This window comes from Chiloscyllium plagiosum, unplaced genomic scaffold (genome assembly GCF_037043375.1).
Source record: "Chiloscyllium plagiosum isolate Xiang-an unplaced genomic scaffold, Cpla_swu_hap1 HiC_scaffold_13, whole genome shotgun sequence".
NCBI lineage: Eukaryota > Metazoa > Chordata > Chondrichthyes > Orectolobiformes > Hemiscylliidae > Chiloscyllium > Chiloscyllium plagiosum.
In genome coordinates this window covers 94,031,584-94,037,583 of record NW_028270151.1, presented here as the reverse complement: position 1 = coordinate 94,037,583, position 6,000 = coordinate 94,031,584, and positions in this window count along the sequence as shown.

Below are 6,000 nucleotides of genomic sequence, written 5' to 3'. Positions count from 1 at the left end.
CTTCTGCAGATGTGGCCATGTAGTTTAGGCGATGGGCGTTAAATGCAATGTGGATTCCTCATTCAGTTAAGCATTTTGCTGACTGTGATTGAAAGCCGAGAGTGAACTTGAAGAGTGCTTGTTCTCTGCTTTCTTGTTTGAAATTCAATCGCAGGATTAGGTGAATTGCGTAAACTCAAATAACGAACGTTAAGAATCTGCAACCAACTGCCTGTCAGGATGGAAAAGACAGATAACTCCAGAGCAGGTAAGACCCACTTAGTTGTCCACTTCCATGACTGAATACATTTGCCCCTCTGAACCAATTGACGCCAAATGAGATAAGAACAGTTCAGGGGATTGTGTTGGACTGGTGCAGACATATGGGCCAAAGGATATTATTGTGCTAGACACTTCCATGGCCAGCTTCGAGGAGGTCATTTTGTCAAGTAACAGGACATTCTTTGCAAAATATCCTTTGGCGAGGAAGGGGTCGAAGCTACTCTCCCCTGATCTTTCTGTCCGTCACGGTATTCATTGGGACATTTCAATTGGTAATAACTGTTGCGGTGCATATTTGTGGAATCAGTCTATATGATAATGAGGACAACGAAACCGTGATGTTTCATTACCCAGCAGAGAGCAAGCCCTTGCAGCTTACAATCCCTGGCTCTGCTTTTGAAATAAAGACTACTTTCTCGATGTGCCTGTGTTTATATCAAACAGCTCATTGACATCGGGACTAGACGTTCAGAGGAAGCGGGAGGTGTGACAGCGACAGAAACAGAACAAGACGAGACATGAAAGTGTTTAGGTTTTGCCGTGTGCCCGTTGTTTTTAGGAAGGAATGTCTGCTGGGCGCTAACCTGTCAGGTCCCAGGAGCCAGAGGGCTTGTTTTGGTGGGATTTGTGTTATTGAAAGTTTCACATGAGAAGCGTTTGGGACCATTTCAGCTCAGTATCCATTTCATATCGCGGCTCACAGCAACGGTGCATATTTTCTGGCGAAGTGCCTTGTATTCCACTTAAAGCCTCCTTTCTCCGGAGATACTTGTAGAGAAAAGCACATGGAATGGGTATAATCCTGAGGACTCTGTCACTATCGGGGAATGTGCCTGCGTGATTCCCTCTGTATTTGAACATGAGAATACGTTCCTCAAAGGGGTTACAACAGTGTGACCAGGTCAACCTTCAGTACCATTGTTATGTCATTTCAGATCACATAGACAATTTCATTGCTGCAAACTGGGACGAGAATAGAAGGATGCCTGATAACGTACGCTTCACGATGGACGAATGGCCCTTCACAACTCCTCCCCCACATGCTTTTTAAACCCGAGGTCAGAGAGAAACTGACCTGACGAGAAACTCGCTTCACAACCTTCCAGAACCTTATTATTGTCTATTCTACTACCAACTTTGCAAACTTACTTACCATGCTTTCTATCTTTCCACCTACATCATTTATTTAAATGAAAAATAAAATGAATGTGCGCTCAGCCAATGGGATACCATTGGTAACAGTCCTCCAGTCCGAAAACTACCTTCCACCACCATTGTCAGCATCCTGCTATCGAACTAATTTTATATCTAATTGGAATCCTTACATTTAACTTATGCGATTTAACTTTATGAATTAGTCAACTGTGTGGAACAGTGTAAAAGCTTTTATTAAAGCCCAAGTGAGCAAACTCTACCACTATGTCCTCATTGATCTTCTTGGTTACGCCTTCAAAAAACTCAATCAATTTTGTGCAAAACCATGCTGATTATCCCGATTCATTCCTTGTATCTAAAAATTCAAATAAATCCTATCGCTAAGAATTGCATCCAACAACTTACCCACGACCATAACCAGACACACAGGTCTATCGATCCCAGATTTCTCCATGAATTCCTTTCTAAACAAAGGCACAACATTAGCCATCCCCCAGTCATTCGGCGTCTCACTCGCAATAATAGATGATAAACATATTTCTACGAAGGGCCCAACAGTTTCATTCCCTAACTTCCCACAAGTTTCCGGGATAGAGGAGATCAGATCCCAGAGAAATATCCAACTTTATAGATTCCAGGTCCTCCAGCACTTCCCTTTTTCAATGTGAACTGCTTTCAAAACGTCAGTATTTAGGTGTACCCGCCATTTCATTCTCCACAGTGTAAACTGACGCGAAATGAACATTATATGTTTCTCCATCTGCTGAGGATCAAGGCATAGGTGAGCTTTTTCATCTTAAAGTGGTCCTATTTCGTCTCAATTTCTTAATGTACTTGCAGGATCTCTTTAGATTATACTTAACTTTATGGTTTAAGGCTATTTAATATTCTCCATTGACCTTTGTGATGTCCTCCTCAAGAATGTCCCTCCACTCCTTATATCGTTCAAGACGTTCACTTGAAACCATGTGTTTATATGGAAGGTGTCACCTCGGTTAAAAAAATTCTTATGACAAGGCCTAAATCCCTGCGATCAACGTTGTTCTAACGGAATACCTAAAATGTGCAAAACGGAGATTTGGACCAAGAAACCCCCACTAATCATGCGAAGGGAATCGTACCCAACTCACACCTCTACCCAATTCCTGTAACTCTGAATTTCCCATGACGAAAGAACGTCAGCCACAAATCTTTAGTCTGGGGACGAAACGCAGGCTGAAACGGATAGGATGTGCCAACACCAAATTCACATTCGTCCAAAGTAGATATTGAATAAACATCGCGGAGGATGCAAGACATTACTACTCACCACTGAGTCAGCCATTATAAATCTCCTATCCACCACGCAAAATATACCATCACTTAGATATGGGGCCAAAACCTACTCCCAATGTTCCAAATGCAATGGTCCAGAGCCTCCTATTGACTGAGGCCTAAACCTCTGCCCGTGCTTTTTAATTTGCTTGAACAGAACGCCGACATTGCATTTGCCTTCCTAAACACCAACTGAAACTGCATGCTAAACATAAGAGAAAATTGAACTTGGAATTCTTTCTCCTATCAGAAAATTGTCTATGCCTCTACTCTTTCCACCAAACATATGACCTCATATTTTCCACAAAGTATGGCAACTACAACGTTTTTCGAAACACTCACTCCGTTCAAGTCATTCTGCAGCATGCCCGCTTCATCAATAAGATCTGGCCTTCCACCTATCATTGTGTCTTCTTCAAATGGAGCAACAACACCCTCAGTTCCTTTGAATGGATCATTCATACATAATGTGAATAGCTGTGGTGCAAACCCTGACTCCTTTGAACTCCACTAGTCACGGGCTGCCATCCTGGAAGAGACCTCTTTACCCAACTGTCTGCCTTCTGCCAGTCAGCCAAGCCTCAATCCATGGCCTCTTATTTAGCAGTTTGCCGTACTGCACCTTGAAATATGTCTATGGAAATTCAAGCCGGTCACCTCCACAGGCTTGACTTCGTCTCACTTGCTCATTATCTCCTCAAAGCATTCTCATATATTTGTCAAATGTGATTTCTTCTTGACAACCTGTGCTGATGCTTCACGTACTCTGTAATCCCATCCTTCCAGTGATCTTCGATACTGTGTTTAACACAAAGCAGATTTTTTTGGTTGTTATCTAGAATATTAAAACTTTGCTTTGAGATCTGAATGTGAAGAACAAAGTTCAATCGGTGTTGAGATATGTAAACTCTCTGCTGTCTCAGTAGGGTCGATGAGTGAGTGAATTCCATCCCTCAGTGGGATCCCTCTACTCTCTCAGCAGGGTCGATGAGTGACCTAACTGTTTTTCTCACATGGAGCAGGTAAATGCTTGCTGACAACTGCAAATCAGATGGTGTACTGAGAGTTGAGATGATTGCTTGAACCTCTTCCTGGAATAAATTCACTTGAAACGTCTCTCACAATTCGAAAATATCGATGGGACATCAGTTCTACAGAGACTAGAGAGCACATCCCACAGACTACATGTTTGAAAGGTCTCTCCTCAATGTGAAGACGTTCATGATATACTGTCCCCAGGAACGTTTATAGTGATTAATGTCTATCCTCAGTGTGAACATGTTGATGACACGTTAGTATTCAGGAAAGAGTTCAGCACTTCCCGCAGTCATGGCATTTAGAAAGACCTGTTAATACTGTGTTGAAAGGTGATGAGCCATCCGGTCGCTCGGACGTTACAGCACGTCCCACAGATTTGGAACTGGAGATGTCTCTCCTCCGGGTGAGCACGTGGATCACACGTCAGGTCTCGTTGATTCTTATTGGACTCTTATTTATGTGAGCATATTTCTCAAAGATGAAGCACATAGAGGGTTGATAACATTTTCCAAAGTCCGGAGAGATAAAAGGTTCCTAATTAATATGAGCGAGGTGTTCGGTTCTCCAATCGCTGGATGTTTTAAAGCATTTTCCGCAGTTCAGGCATTGAAATAGTTTCTCATCATTTTGAACGAGTAGGTGTCGCAGCAGGTCAGAGACAGAATGAATCCCTTCCCACACTCTGAGCAGGTGAATGGCTTGTTCCTGGTATCATTGCGTCCACGTGAATTCAACTCAGACAGGGAGTGGATCCCCACGTTTCCCCAGTCTTACCTCAGTATGATTGCAATTGAGCTTTGTAAGGTCTGATGACAGGTGGAAGCCTCGTCCACACACACAATAAGTGAACGATTTATCTCACACTGTAACCAGAGCTTTTTCATTTCATGTTCGAAATCTGATCAAGTTGTATTCGGGATAAACTGTGCGGCTTCATCAGATTATGGTGGAGAGGTTGGTTTGTAAATCTTACCCTTCTAAAATCCTGCGAAACTGATGTTATCCAAAAATGAGAGTATGAAACCGTCTTTCACAAGATTCTAGATTCTGTCTGAAGATAAGGTCTGAAGGTAAGGGATTTTCGACACGAAGAATTGGAAGAGAATTTTGTCAGAATCTTTCATGCACACAGCCTCCACCACAGAGACCAGCGGGTCAGCAGGTGGATATGAACACGATCACCTCCCTGTTCCCTCCAGGTCAAACACTGTCTTGACTTGTCTGACACCAAGTCCTGATGGAGCAGACATTTCTTACAATTGAATCATTGCAAAACTGAGGCATCTGACTTCAGTCCCGAACTCAAAATCCACTGCCTCGCCACTGAGTTAGAAGTGTGATATTGGAAGAACACAGCAGTGCAGGCAGCATCCAATGAGCAAGACAATCGACATTTCGGGCACCATCAGGAAAGAGGCTTGTGAAGCGAGGTGGTAGAGAGACAAATGGGAGCGTCTGTGGCTGGGACAAAATAACTGAGAGTGTGGTAGGAGGATGGAGGTGGGGGTAATGATTATAGGTCGCAGCGCAGGGTGGTGCAGATAGGTGGGACGGAAGATGGACAGACAGGACAGTTCATGAGAGCGGCAGAAGCCCTGGACCTGAATGAACTTGGCTGTGTGGGAGGGAGAGTTGACATGTTCGGCCAGCGGCCAGTGGTGTTGTTTGGTGCGGGTGTCTCAGAGAAGTTTTCCGAAGTGGTCTATAATTAGGCATCCGATCTCCTCAGTGTCGAGGAGACTGCAAAGGGAACAATGGATATAGTAAATGACATGCGTGGAAATGCAGGTGAAACTCTGATGGACATGGAAGGGTCCTTTGGGGCCTTGGACAGAGTTGAGGGCGGAGGTGTGGATGGATGTTTTGCAAATCCCGTGTTGGAATGAGAAGTTTGCTGGGAGCGGATGGGAGGGTGGTTGGTGGGGGCGTGCACCACCAGGAAGTCGAAGAGGGAAAGATATTTACAGAAAGTGGGTAGGGGTGGGGAGGGAAACACATCTTAGTTGGTGGGTTTTATTTGCAGCTGACGGAAATGCCGGAGGATGGCATGATGTCTACAGAGGGTGCTGGATTTTAAAGTGATGTAGAAGGGAGTTCCGTCCTCGTCTCAGTTGGAGGGAAGAGTTTTGGGAGCGGAGTTGAGGGAAGTGGATGAGATGAGCTGGAAAGCATCATCGACCAAGTCCTAGGAGAAAATGCCTCGCCACTGATTCAATCTCCTCCCTGGTAATT